The sequence below is a fragment of the Pteropus vampyrus genome, unplaced genomic scaffold, assembly GCF_000151845.1.
Source record: "Pteropus vampyrus isolate Shadow unplaced genomic scaffold, Pvam_2.0 Scaffold566, whole genome shotgun sequence".
Taxonomy (NCBI): domain Eukaryota; kingdom Metazoa; phylum Chordata; class Mammalia; order Chiroptera; family Pteropodidae; genus Pteropus; species Pteropus vampyrus.
This window is the reverse complement of record NW_011889347.1, coordinates 742,181-757,268: the sequence shown is the minus strand read 5'-3', so window position 1 is coordinate 757,268 and position 15,088 is coordinate 742,181.

Below are 15,088 nucleotides of genomic sequence, written 5' to 3'. Positions count from 1 at the left end.
GGGAGGGGCCTGCAGGAACCGGGGAGCCTGGAGTTTAAAGCCTGTCAGCGGGCGGAGCTTTGCCTGCCCCACCCACCCCTACTATGTGGTGAGCCGGACTGTCCTCTGGGGCCTTCATATCAAAGCAGCCCAAGGTGGGTGAGCTTAGGGCGAGGGTGCTGCGTGATCTTTGCCTGATCCAAAAGGAAAGGCTCCAGAGCCCGCCAGTGTTGGACAGCGTCCTGCGAGCCCGCCACCGGCCTACTCGAGGCTTCATGAAGGCCCATGAAGTGGCCAGCCAGCATTGCACTAGGCCCCGGCGATTCAACAGTGAACAAAGCAAGTTTCCTTCTTAAGGAAAAATCCCCTTTCATCTTGTTGCCCCTTATCCTTGCAGCTCTAGGTTCCTCCTAACCTATGTAACAGTTTCATCCAAGAATGGGCTGTGTTAGTGGCTGCAGCTTCCTCAACTCCCATTAACTTTTAAGAACCTTTTTTAAATTAAAAAAGTAAAAGAGTAATGGACAAAAACATTCTTTTAAGCCTCTTCCATTTTACTTTTGCCCCACCATAACACTTAAAACTGCTGTGGACAAGATCATTGGTGACACCCAGGGTTGCTAAATAAAATGGACCCTTCTCAGTCTTTCTTCTCAGAACTTTGTCTGGTATTTGATATTGTTGGTTTGCTTTCTTATTCATATTAAGGAAAAGTTTTTGACCATTAACTATGTGCCAGGCCTCTAAGCACTGGAGATACATTGGTGAACAAAACAGACATGTTCCATGGTTTCATAATCTACTTTCTAATGGGACTAAAGATAATTTTGTCTTTGTTGAAACTCCACCCTGGGCTTCCATGACACCACTCTCTTCTGGTATCTTAGCTTTATGACCATCTTCCTGAGTCTTCTCTGCTGGCTGCTTTTTCTATACTTCCTAAATGATGATGCCCCCAGATTCTGTTTTCAATCCTGTTTGTTTATTTTACATGCTCTTCCTAAGCCTTTAACATTTGTATGAGAACTCTAAATCTTCATCTCTAGCCCAGATCTCTTCTTCGAGCTCCAGACTAGTATCTCTGATTGCTTCCTGGCAACCTTTTTCTCAAACATGAAGTGTCCAATAATTTCTATCTTGTCCACCAGAGTTCTGTATTTTTAGATCTCTGTTACTGGCACCATCAACAACCTAGTTAGTGAAATTAAAATTTGAGAGTCTTTTTATATTCCTCTGTCCCTTATGCTTCACAGTTGTTCCCTCACATTCTCAATTTTATTTCCCAAATCTCTCTCACATATCTCTCCAGCTTTCCATCATTTTTACCATGTATCAGACCCTTGCAATTTCAAGTCTGTGTTATTGCCCTAATCTATTAGAGAAAATGGGAAGCATTAAACATATTGACAAAGAGCATGAGTTTTGAACTGGACTCTGGGTTTGAATATTATCTCTGCCGCTTACTAGCTTTGTAATTCTTGAGTAAGTCACTTAACTACTCTGTGCCTTTTCCCCTCATCTCTACAATGCATGTGATAATACATTGGGTAGTTGTGGGGACTAAATGAATTAATATACCTAAAGCATTAGAATAAAGGGAAAACACTTAGAATAATACCTTCACAATTAAATGCTCAATAAATGTTAGGTATAATAATTATTTTGACAGGCTTTTCAGTCTTTGGTCTCTCTTTATCCAATCATGTAAGTCTGATCATGTTGTGCCCCTACTGAAATGATGCAAATAGTCTCACATCGCTTTTAAGGTAAAAATTTAAAAAACCCTCTTTAGTCCTTGTCTACTTCTCTAGGCTCTTTGGAATTTCTTACCACTTCCCCCAAGGCACTTCAAATTGTATTTTTATGGACAGATGATATCCCTATATATCTTACATAAAGTTTGAATAAAAACATTTTAAGAAAACATTGACATTTTTATTGATCTATATTTAATCTAAGTAAAGACAGCATGTTTGCTATGCAAATGCAGCTTTGGGACAAGTCCCCTAGGTGTCCCCCTTCCCAGCTCTAATCAGGTTGCTGCCCCATTTCCCTGTTATGTAGAGGTATGGAATAGTCAATACACTGTTTCAACTGAGACCTAAAGGAGGAGAAGGAGCTAGCATTGCAGAGAACTGGGAAGGGGTCTGGGCAAAGGAAACAATGTATACACAGGCCCTCTGGATTGGAAAGAGCTTATTATATTTTAGCAACTAAAAGGCCACTGTGGATGAATGGTGGTGAACGAGAAGGTAAGTATAACAGAAGGACAGAGAGATGGGCAGGGTTTGGGTCTTTTGGGGTTTTGTAGGCCATAGTAGATTTTGGATTATACTTAACATTAAATGGCCACAGATAACGGGGTTATATAGGAGAGTGACATAACCTAAATTTTAATAAAAATCACTTTCACTGTTGTGTGGGGACTGGATTGGAGGGTTTAGGAGTGGAAGCTATTGTTTAGTAACAGCAAAAGATGGTATAGTTCGGAATAGGGTGGTAGCTGTGGAGATATAGTCACTGATGGGTCCACCAGAGGACTGTGGGAAGTAAGGGAAAGAGAGAGATTATGCCTATGTTACTGGCTTCAACAAGTGCAATAGACTAATAAGTTGCAGAAGATGAGTGATGGAGGGAACAGATTTGGAGAGTGAGATCAAAAGTTCAGTTTAGTACTTTTGGGGCTTGAGAACAAGATACCTAGGTGGGGATGTTAAGTTTATAGTTGGGTATAAGAGTTATGAAAGATAATTAAGAACTTTTGATTTTGATTAAAACTATTAGTGATTATCAGTAAATAAAAATTGTTTTTCCTCCAAAGTATGTTTATATTTCAACTGACTTGCATTTCACAAAAAGGACCCAGGCTCAGACAAAACTTGCAACATGGAAAAAACTGCGATTTTACCATAAATTCATGAAGTTGTATGCTATGCAGCATATAACCTAGTGCTTCGACATAGTAAGGGCTTGCTAAGTGTTTTTCGAATTAATGAGTGAATAAAGTCACAATAGTTCCATGCTATTCATTCTCATAAAAGATGCATAATAATAATTATTTGCACTTAATTTTAGAATTTATGATATGTTTGCTATGGTCTGAATGTTGATGTTCTGGATCTCAAATTCACATGTTGAAATTCTAATTTCCAAGGTGATAGTACTAGAAGGTGGGGCCTTTGGAAGGTGGGGCCTTAGGTCATGAGGGTGGAACCCTCATGAGTGAGATTAGTACTCTGTACAAGGAACCCCAGAGAGCTCTCTTTACCCCTTCTGCAATGTATGGACACAGCAAGAAGGCATTGGCTATGGATCAGGAAGAGAGCTCTCACCAAACTATGCTTGAACCTTGATCTTGGACTACCAGCCTCTAGAACTGTGAGAAATAAGTTTCCATTGTTTATGTGCCACCTAGTTTTGGTATTTTGTTATAGCATTCTCAATGGACTAAGACAGGGCTTTTACATTGATTATGCCATTTTATTCTTTTCTAAATTAAACTTTGTAGTTTGAGGTAATTGTAGATTCACATACAAATCATAAAAAGTAATACAGAGAGATACTGTGTATCCTTTACCCAGTTTGCCCTAATGGTAACATCTTGCAAAACTCTAAAATTACAATCAGGATATTGATATTGATACAGTCAAGGTGCAGAAAATTCCCATCACCACAAGGATCAGTCATGCAGCCCTTTCGTAGAACACCCACTTCCCTCCCACCCCTGCCTCCTTAACTCCTGGCAACCACTAATCTGTTCTCTGTTTCTATAGTTTTGTCATACAGAATCATACAGGATGCAACCTCTTGGAATTGGATTTTTTCACTGGAGATTCATTCATTATTGTGTATAGTGAACCAGTTCCGTCCTTTTGTTGTTGTTTTTTTAAGTGTATAATTCAATGGTTTTTAGTATATTTACACAGTTGTGCAACCATCACCACAATAAATTTTAGAACAGTTTCATTACCCCCCAAACAAACCTTAAACCCTTTTAGCCATCACCCCCTGTGGTATAATAGAATATATATTGATCTTTGTCCTGGAGTCTTGGCACAAAGCTCCCAACATCCTTGGAATTTTCTGACTGATAGGACTAACTTTTATCATTTATAACAAGCCCCTTTCAACCACACCTGAGTTTATGTCAATGAGATGACTTTTTGAAAGCCTCTACATAACCTAAGGGTGGGGGCTGGTTTCCAGGGAAATAACCATGATTAATGGGTTGGAACTTTCAGCCCCCCCCACCTCTGGGAGGGGAGAGGGGCTGGAAATTGAGTTAAATCACCAATAGCCAATAATTTAATCAATCATGATTATGTAATGAAGCCTCCATAAAAACCTATACCTTGCCTTATATATCTCTTCCATCTGGCTATTTCCGTTACATCCTTTTCTAATAAACAGGTAATCTAATATATAAACTGGTTTCCTGAATTTGGTGAGCCACCCTAATAAATTAATTGAACCCAAGAAGGGGTTTGTGGGAACCTCTGATTTATAGCCAGTCAGTCAGAAGCACAAGTGACAACCTGGACTTGCTATTGGCATCTTAAGTGAAGGCAGTCTTGGAGGACTGAGCCCTTAACCTGCAAGATCTGACACTATCTCCAGGTAGTCACAATTGAGTTAAATTTGTAGGCCACCTGATCAGTGTCTGCTGAGACTTGGGGAATTGTTTGATGTGTTAAAGAAAAAACACACACACTGGACCCTCCCAATCCTTCCCAGCTATAGACAACCACTAATTACTTTCTGTCTCTATAGATTTGTTTATTCTGGACATTTCACAGGAATGGAATTATACAGTATGTGGTATTTTGTGATTGGCTTCTTTAACTTAGTATAATTTTTCAAGGTTCATTCATGTTATAGCATGTATCCGAACTTCATTCCTTTTTTTAAATACTAAAAAAATATTTATTTATTTGTTTGTTTGTTTGTTTGTTTATTATGGTGACTTGATTAATGAAATCCAGTAAGTTTCAGGTATATAATTTAACACTAAGGCATATATATATTTATATATACACATGTATATATACATATATGTATATATATCAATACATATTTATTTATATATATAAATAAATATTGCATTCTGTGTTCACCACCCATAGTTAGATTTCTTTCTGTCACCACATATTTGACCCCCCTTTACCTTATCGACTTCCTGCTCCCCACTCCCCCGCTATGCTCTGGTAACCACTAGTCTATTGTCCATGTCCATGAGTCTCTGTTTGTCCTGTTCATTTGTTACGTTTAGGTTTATATCCCATATATAAGTGATATCATTTGGTTTTCAACTTTTTCTGTCAGGCTTATTTCACTTAGCACGATTATCTCAAGGTCTACCCACTTGTTGCAGATGGCAGTATTTCATCTCTTCTTATGGCTGGGTAACATTCCATTGCATATATGTACCACAGCTTCTTTATCCAATCATCTATTGTAGGACACTTCAGTTGCCTCCATGTCCTGGCCACTGTGAATAATGCTGCTATGAACATCCGTGTGCAAATATCTTTTTGGATATGGGTTTTCAAGCCTTTGTGGTAAATACTCAGTAGAAGGATTGCTGGATCACATGGTAGATCAATTCTTAGTTTTTCTGAGGAACCTCCATACTGTTTTCCATAGTGGCTGTACCAATTTGCAGTCCCACCAGCAGTGCATGGGGGTTCCTTTTTCTCCACATCCTCTCCAACACTTGTTGTTACTTGTCCTGTTCATAACAGCTATTCTAAGAGGTGTGAGATGGTGTCTCATTGTGGTTTCAATTTGCATTTCCCTAATAGTTAGCAATGGTGAGGATCTTTTCGTATGTTTGTTGGCCATTTGTATGTCTTCTTGGGAGAAGTGTCTTTTCAGGTCCTCTGCCCATTTTTAAAAGGATTGTTTGTTGTTGTTGTTGTTATTAAGTTGTGTGAGTTCTTCGTATATTTTGGATATTAGGCCTTTGTTGGAGGCATTGCTTGCAAATATCTTCTCCCTTTTGGATGGTTGTCTCTTTACCTTGTTGATGGTTTCTTTTGCTGTGCAGAAGCTTTTTAGTTTGATGTAGTCCTATTCATTTATTTTTGCTTTTACTTTCTTGCCTTTGAGGTCAAATTCATAATATCCTCTTTAAGACCAAGGTCTATGAGTTTAGTTTCTATGTTTTCTTCTATGCAATTTATTGTTTCAGGTCTTATATTCAGGTCCTTAATCCATTTTGAGTTTATTTTGGTGTGTGGTGATAGACAACAGTCTAATTTCATTCTTTTGTAGGTGGCTTTCCAGTTTTCCCAGCACCATTTATAGAAGAGGCTTTCCTTTCACCACCGTGTGTTTTTGGCTCTTTTGTTGAAAATTATTTGCCCATATACATATGAGTTTACTCCTGGACTCAATTCTGTTCCACTGCTCTGTGTGTCTGTTTTTCTGTCAATACCATGCTGTTTTAATTATTGTCGCTTTGTAGTATTGTTTGAAGTTGGGCAGAATGATGCCTCCAGCCTCGTACTTTCCCCTCCCTCCCGACTTTATTGAAATATAATAGACAATTAGTTGCTTGTATTTACATTGTACAATTCAATGAGTTTTTTCAAATATGGTTAGCATACAATAATATAACAGTTTCAGTTGTATACCACAGTGATCAGAGATCCACATAACTCACAAGGTGATCACCCCACTAAACCTAGTGCCCCCTTCCCCCTTACATATTTATTACATTATTAACCATCTTCCCCATGCTATACTCTATATCTCTATGTCTATTCTGCAACTATCCCTTTGTTTCTCTTAATCCCTTTGCCTTTTTTTTTTGCCATACCTCCAACCCCACTCCCATCTAGTAGCCCTCAAAATATTCTCTGTATCTATGAGTTTATTTCTGCTTTTCTTGTTGTTGTTGATGATTTTGTTCTTTAGATTCCAGATGTACGTGAAATCATGAGATATTTATCTTTCTCTATCCAACCCATTTCATTCAGCACAATACCCTCTAGGCCCATCAAGGCAATATCTTTTTCCATCCCCTTCCTTTTAGTCTCTGTGTGTCTTTTAATCTGAAGTGGGTCTCTTATAGGCAGCATATGTAGGGTTCTTGTTTTCTTATCTATTCTTTTTTAGCCACTCTATCTTTTGATTAGAGCATTTAATTCTTTTCCATTTGAGGTACTTGTTGATAAGAATGTAGTTATTACCATTCTTTATCCCTGTTTTAGATACATGTTTTTTCTTCTTAAAGAAGTCCCTCCAACATTTCCTGTAATACTGGCTTGGTGTTGATGAATTCCCTTAGATTATTTTTGTCTTGGAAGCTCTTTATCTGTCCTTCGATTCTAAATAATAGCTTTGCTGGATAAAGTGTTCTTGGTTGTAGATCCTGGGTTTTCATCACGTCAGATATTTTATGCCAGGCCCTTCTGTTCTGTGTGGTTTCTTTTGAGAAAGCAGTTGCCAGTCTTATGGGTGCTCCCTTGTAGGTAACTAACTGCTTTCTCTTGCTGCTTTTAAGAGTCTCTCTTTGTATTTAGCTTGGCATTTTAATTATGATGTGTCTTGGTGTGGGCCTCTTTGGGTTCATCTTTTTGGGGACTCTCTGAGCTTCCTGGTTTTATGTCTATTTCCTTCACCAGGTTAGGGAAGTTTTCCATCATTATTTCTTCAAATAGCTCTTCAATGTCTTGTTTGCCTTCTGGTATCCATATGACACAGATATTTTTACATTTAATAGTGTCTCATAGGCTCCTTAAGTTATTATTATAGTTTTGGCTTCTTTTTTTTCTTGCCATTCTGATTGCGTGTCCTTGGCTTCCCCATCCTCTGTATAGGTTATTCGATCCTCTTTATTCACTCTGTTTATTCCATTTAATATACTTCTCATTTCAGATAATGTGTTCTTCATTTCCGACTGGTTCCCTTTTATAATTTCCATTTTCATTTTTATGTTTTTTTTGGTTCCCTTTTATAATTTCCATTTTCACTTGTATGTTTTTTAAAAAAATTTCTTTGTTAAAATTCTCACTGAATTTATCTACACTTCTCCTAAGTTCATTGAGCATCTTTATAACCAGTGCTTTGAACTCTGCATCTGTTAGATTGTTTGACTCAATTATTCCTGGATCTCTGTTCTGTTCTCTCATATGGTTTCTGCTTTTTTGTCTTCCCATTTTGGCTACATTTCCATGTCTGTTTCTATGTACTAAGCAAAGCTCTTAAGTCTTCCGGTCTTATTAATGAGGCTTTATGAATTAGGTGTCCAGTGGCACAGTCCTGAGAGGGATTCAGCTGTAGGCCAAACTTAGCCCAAGCCTCTACCCCTCCGGAGCCACCTGTTAAGATTCAGCAAGCAATCCACAGATGCTGTGCTTATAGTTGCCTCAAAAGAGCACACTGGAAACCACAGTCAGCTGACAACAGTGTGAGTCTAGGCACTACTTAGCAAGAGGAACCCGATGAAGCAAGGACACGTTTTGATGTGGCTTGGGTGTGACCGTGAGTTGGGGGAGTTGGAGTTTCAGGGAATCCTCTGTGCGGAGTGACCTCTGTTATCCAGTTTGATGACATCTCAGCTATGGCAGCGCTGAGTACGAGCACCTGGAGGGGGAGGAACAATGGATACTGCCAGCGCTTCTGTACAAAGTGAATCTCGCCTCTGGCCCTCACTCCTACACCTCAGTGTCCCCCTGTAAGTCCCTGGTGCCCCCTGCGCAGCCAACCAGACGCTGGTGCTCAGAGCGAGCAGGTCCGTCACTGTACAGATCCTCTTGTGGACACAGTCCCTTTAAGAGGTGTTTGCAGCTTCCAGCTGCTGCTGCTGATATGGCCTCTGTCCCACTCAGCCACTCGGGACTGGGCAGCCTTGCGTCCTTGCCCTGTCCTGCCTCCTCCTGTTGCAGGGCAATTTCTTATTTCTCTCTTTAGTTGTAGGGCTTGTTCATCTAGATCCAGGTGATTTTCCTTGCTGTTTGCTCCTTCTTTCTGTCATGATTATGATTTAGTTGCAAGAGGGATGACGAGAGCCTCTATAATCTATGCCATTTTTTCTCTCTCCTCCAGCCTCATTCTTTTTTCTCAGGATGGCTTTGGCGATTTGGGGTCTTTTGTGATTCCATACGAATCTAATGATTTTTTTTTGTTCTATTTCTTTAAAAAAAGCCGATGGGATTTGGATGGAGATTGCATTAAATCTGTATAATGCTTTAGGTAATAAAGTCATTTAAACTATGTTAATTCTGGCAATCCAAGAACACGGAATATCTTTCCATTTCTTTGTATCTTCTTCAATTTCTTTTAATATGGTCTTATAGTTTTCATTATATAGGTCTTTCACATGTTTCGTTAGATTTATTCCTAGGTGTTTTATTCTTTTTCTTGCAATTGCGAAAGGAACCATTTTTTTCCACTTCTTTTTCTGACACTTCGTTATTAGAGTATAGGAATGCTATGGATTTTTGAACATTGATTTTGTATCCAGAAACTTTACTGTTTTTGCTTGTTGTTTCTAGTAGTGTTCTTGTGGAGTCTTTAGGGTTTTCTATGTAGAGAATCATGTTATCCGCAAATAATGACAGTTTGACTTCTTCGTTTGCTATTTGGATGCCTTTCATATCTTTCTGTTGCCTGATTGCACTCACATAGGACCTCCAATGTTATATTGAATAACAGTGGCGATAGTGGACAGCCTTGTCTTGTTCCTGATCTTAGAGAGAAGGTTTTTAGTTTTTCACCATTAAGTATAATGTCAGCCGAGGGGTTTTCATATATAGCCTATATTATGTTAAGATACTTTCCTTCTATACTGATTTTGTTAAGTGTTTTGATCATAAATGAATGCTGTATCTTGTCGAAGGCTTTTTCTGCATTTATTGATGTGGTCATATGATTCTTATTTTTTAATTTGTTTATGTGGTGTATCACATTAATCGATTTGTGTATGTCGAATCATCCCTATGCCTCTGAAATGAAGCCCATTTGATCGTGGTGTATCATTTTTTAAATATGTTGCTGTATTTGGTTCACTAGTATCTTATTTAGGATTTTTGCATCAGTGTTCATAAGAGAAATTGGTCTGTAGTTTTCCTTTTTTGTGTTCTCTTTACTGGGTTTTGGTACCAAGATAATATTGGCCTCATAAAATGAGTTAGGAAATGTTGCCTCCTCTTCGATTTTTTTGGAAGAGTTTGAGGAAAATAGGTTTTAAATCTTCTCTGAATGTTTGATAGAATTCACTGGTGAAGCCATCTGGTCCTGGACTGTTACTTTTTGGTAGATTTTTGATGATTGTTTCAATTTCCATATTGCTGATCATTCTATTTAGATTTTCCAGTTCTTCTTGATTCAGTCTAGTAAGGTTGTATTTTTCTAAGTACTGGTCCATTTCTTCTAGGTTATTAAATTTGGTGTTATAGACTTTTCATAGTATTCTTGTGTGATCCTTTGTATTTCTGCAGTGTCTGTCATCATTTCCACCTTTTCATCCCTGATTTTGTTTATTTGTATCCTTTCTCTTTTTTTTTTAGTGGATCTAACCAGAGGTTTGTCAATTTTATTAACCTTTTCAAAGAAACAACTCTTTGTTCCATTTATTTTTTTATATTTTCTTGTTTTCAATTTCATTTATTTCTGCTCTAATTTTGATTATTTCTTTCCGTCTGCTGACTTTAGACTTTATTTGTTCTTCCTTTTCCAATTTATTTTTTAAGATGAAATGTTAGGTCATTTATTTGGGCTCATTTTTGTTTTTGCAGATAGATCTATAATATGAACTTTCCTTTTATGATTGCTTTTGCCATGTCCCAAAAGTGTTGATATGTTGTACTGTCATTCTCATTTGTTTCTATGTACCTCTTGATCTTCCTTTTTATTTCTTCTCTGACCCAGTTATTCTTCAGTAGTATTTTTTTATCTCCATTTATTTGTGGTTCTTCCTGATTTCTTTTTACAACTGATCTCTAGTTTCAAAGCATTATGATCAGAGAATATAGTTGGTATGATTTCAACCCTCTTATATTTGTTGAGGCTATCTCTGTGTCCCAGTATGTGGTCGATTCTTGAGAATGTTCCATGTGCACTAGAGAAGAATGTATAAGCAGCTGTTTTGGGATGAAAGGCTCTGTAAATGTCAATTATGTCCAGTTGGTCTAATGTGTTTTTTAAAGATGTGATTTTCTTATTGTTTTTCTGTTTGGATGATCTGTCCATATTTGACAGTGAGGTATTTAGGTCCCTTACTATGATGGTGTTTTGGTCTGTTTCTCCCTTTAGTTCCTTTAGTAATTGCTTTACATATTTCAGGGCTCCCTGATTGGGAGCATCGATATTAATAAGTGTTATGTCTTTTTGATGCATGATTCCCTTTATCATTATGAAGTGTCCCTCAGTATCTTTCTTTACATTTTTTTTTATTTTTGAAGTCTATTTTGTCTGATATTAGTATTGCTACTCCCGCTTTTCTCAGAATGCCATTTGCTTGAAATATCACTTTGCACCCTCTCACTTGGAGTCTATATTTGTCTTTGGAGCTGAGATGTGTCTCCTGGAGGCAGCATATGTTTGAGTTTTGTTTTTATATCCAAACTGCAACTTTGTACCTTTTTATTGGTGAGTTCAGTCCATTTACATTTAGGGTGATTATTGAAATACGAGGTCTTCTTATAGCCATTTTATCTTTTGCTTTCTGGTAGCTCGGTGTTTCCATTGCTTCCTTGTCCTTGTGTTTTTGTTTTCTTTATTTGAGTTGGCTTTTGTGGGTTTTCCTTCTGATCCTTCTTGTTTTATCTTGTATACTTCAGTTCTGAATCTTTAGTGTGTGGTTACCATTAAGAATATGTAGATGATAGTTATATATATATAGTAGTTCATTTTTTTCTGCTTGTGCCTTATCTCCATTTCCCTTTGTGAATTTGGATCTTTGAGTCCTTCCCTTTTCTGTTATTGTCATCTTATTTTGTCTCTAGGTATTCTGAACATTCATTACTCTCTTGCAATAGCAAATCTCTTCTTATTGTTTAAGCTTATAATGCCCTGTTCTTAATAAGGGTTGCACTCCTCTGCTTCTATCTGCTTGCTGCCTTCCTTGCTCCTAATTATGTATTTTTTTTTGTCATTTTATTTTAGGTGAGCTGATTACTTCTAGTATTTCCTGTAGTGCAGTCCTCATAGTGGAGAATTCTCTCAATTTTTGTATGTCTGGAAAGGTCTTTATTTCTCCTTCATATCTAAATGAGAACTTTGCTGGATACATTAGTCTTGGCTGGTAGTCCTTTCATTTAATAGTTTGAATATTTGATTCCACTTCTTTCTTGCTTGTAAGGTTTGTGCTAAAAAGTCTGACGATAATCTAATGGGTTTTCATTTATAGGTTACCATCTTCTTTTTCCCTGACTGCCCTGAGAATTCTGTCTTTGTCATTGATTTTTGATCATTTTAATGCTATGTGTCTTGGAGAAGGCCTTTTTGGGTTGAGATAACTGGGTGGTCTGTTGACTTCTTGAATTTCAAGCTCCAGTTCATTCCTTAGATTTTGGAAATTCTCATCGACTATTTGTCTGAAAATGCTTTCTAATCCCTGCTCCTTTTCCTCCCCTTTGAGAATGCCCATTATTCTTGTTTCTTTATTGTATCAGCTAGTTCTTGTGTTTCTCCTTCATTACTTTTCATTCTTCAGTTTCTCTTTTCTTCCTTCTGATTTATTTCTAGGTTTCTGTCATTGATATCACTGATCCTTTCCTCCATTTGGTCGACTCTATTTCTCAAGCTTGTTATTTCATTTTTCAACTCTTGCAGTGTGTTCTTTATCTCCAGAAGTTCTATTCGGTTCTTTTCGAGGGTTTCAGTCTCCTTGCTAAAGAACACATTCTGCTCATCTAGTTGTTTTTTCAATTCCTGAAATTGTTGATATGACTCGTTTCGGATCTCATTGAATTTTTTCAGAATTACCATCCTGAATTCTCTGTCATTTATGTCGCATATTTCTATGTCTGTAAGCTTATTTTCTGGAGATTTTTCTCTTTCTTCCAGAGATGTCTTGTCACCTTGGTTGTTCACAGTGTTTAATAGACTATTTCTCTTCCTGGGCATTAATGGAAGTGTGCTTTGCTTTTTTTTTTTTCCCCCCAGTAAGAAGATTTATTATATATTGGTCCCTAGCCTGTTGCTAAGAAGGTGCTTTTCTTTTGGTTTCCAGTAGGTGGCATCTAAGCCTTTTGGATATCTGCTTTATATAAAGTCTTAATAACGTCTTTTTTTTCCCTTATAGATGTTTAGTCATGCTGGCTACCCTCAGTCTCAGTTCCTGTCAATGTTAGCAACAGTTTCGGTAGCGTTTGCTCAGATTCTCCTGGGGTTCCGGGGCATTCTGTCTTGGAGGGTATTGGGGTCCCTCTGGGTTGTGGGTTGTGGGCTACAGTTCAGCCTCTGTTTTGCAACTGTGGCTGGCAAAAATCAACTGTTGCTTATCTGCCATCCCCACTTTTCTGGCGTCCCCATTTGTCTGCCTTCTGTCCTGATGACTGGGCACTGCCGCCAGCCACATGGAGCTCACAGCACTCTCAGGGAGGGCTGTTCCGTGAATTCACTGCATCTTCTTCCCTTCCCCTCCTCCTACAAGGAGCTCCTGCGGCTGCAAGAGGCAGCTTCTTTATCTTTCCCAGTCCACTGCCCAACACTGGGGATTCTGACCTGTGGTAACCCTTATGCGCAGATCTCATGCTCAGACCTGCTGGTGTCAGTTTGGGTGTTTTATGTTGAGTTTTAGATGTTCAGCTTATTGTTGTTTCAAGGGGAGAGATCTGGGGATGTCTCTCACTCCCCCAAGGTTCTGATGTCACTACGTGAGAATATTTCTAACACACTTTATAACAACCTGAACTCGGAAGCAGATTCTTTGAACTTCGAAGCAGATTATTATTATTCTGGAAGCTGATCTTCCCTAGAGCTTTTGGATTAGAAGCCAGCTTGGCTAACACCTTGATTTTGGCTTTCCAAGACCTTAAGAGAGAACCTGCCTGTTCTTGTGACCTATAGAACCGTGAGCTAGTAAATGGGTATTGTTTTAAGCTATTAAATTTGTGGCAATTTGTTGCACAACAATAGAAAAGTAATGCATTGGGAGAGCCACTCCAGCTCTTGTGGTTAATGTGTGCATAGTATATCATTTCCATCCTTTCAAACTTTTGGTGTCTTGAATCTAAGTGTATATGTCCTAGACAGCCTACAGTTAGAGCCAGTTTTTTAATGTAGTGTGATAATCTCTTTTTTAATTGTAGTGCTTGTTTCATTTACATCTAATATAATTATTGATTATAATATAATTACTTATAACCACTACTTTGCTATTTTCTATATGTATGTCTCACGTACTTTTTCTTCTCTATTTCTTCTTTACTGCCTACTTTTGCATTAAATAGATATTTTTTAGTGTACCATTTTAATTCCCTTTTTTACTCTATTCGTTGAATTATTTTCTTAGTGGTTGCTCTGGGGATTACGATCTACATCTTTAAACAATATATTTCACATTAATGCTAACATTTCCAGTAGTATACAGAAATTGTTCCAACATAGCTTTGCTTGCTCTCTCCTCCTTTGTGCTATTATTATCATAGACAGTATCTCTTTATGTATTCTAAACTTAACAATGTTCTAATAATTATTGTTTTATGCAGATATCTTTTAAATCAGTTGTGATAAGGAAAGAAAAATATATTTATATTGTATTTTATGTTTTCCTATGTAATTACTTTTACTCATGTTTTAATTACAATTTCTCTTCAACCTGACAAACTTCCTTTTATTTCTTATAAGGCAAGTCTGATAGCGATTATTTATCTAAGGCTTTTTCCTACTGTGGACATGTCTTTTTTTTTTTTTTTTTTTTTTGTAGAGCCTTCATTTCTTAAGCGTTATTTTGCTAGGCATAGAATTATTTTTAAATAACAACATTATTAAGGTATGAATCATATAACATATGATTAACCCATTTAAAGTGTACAATTTGATGATTTTTAATATATTCATAGAGTTGTGCAACCATCACTGCAATCAATTTTAGAACATTTTCATTATCCCAAAAGGAAACCCTGTACCCTTTGCAGTTACTCCCCATCACCCACCC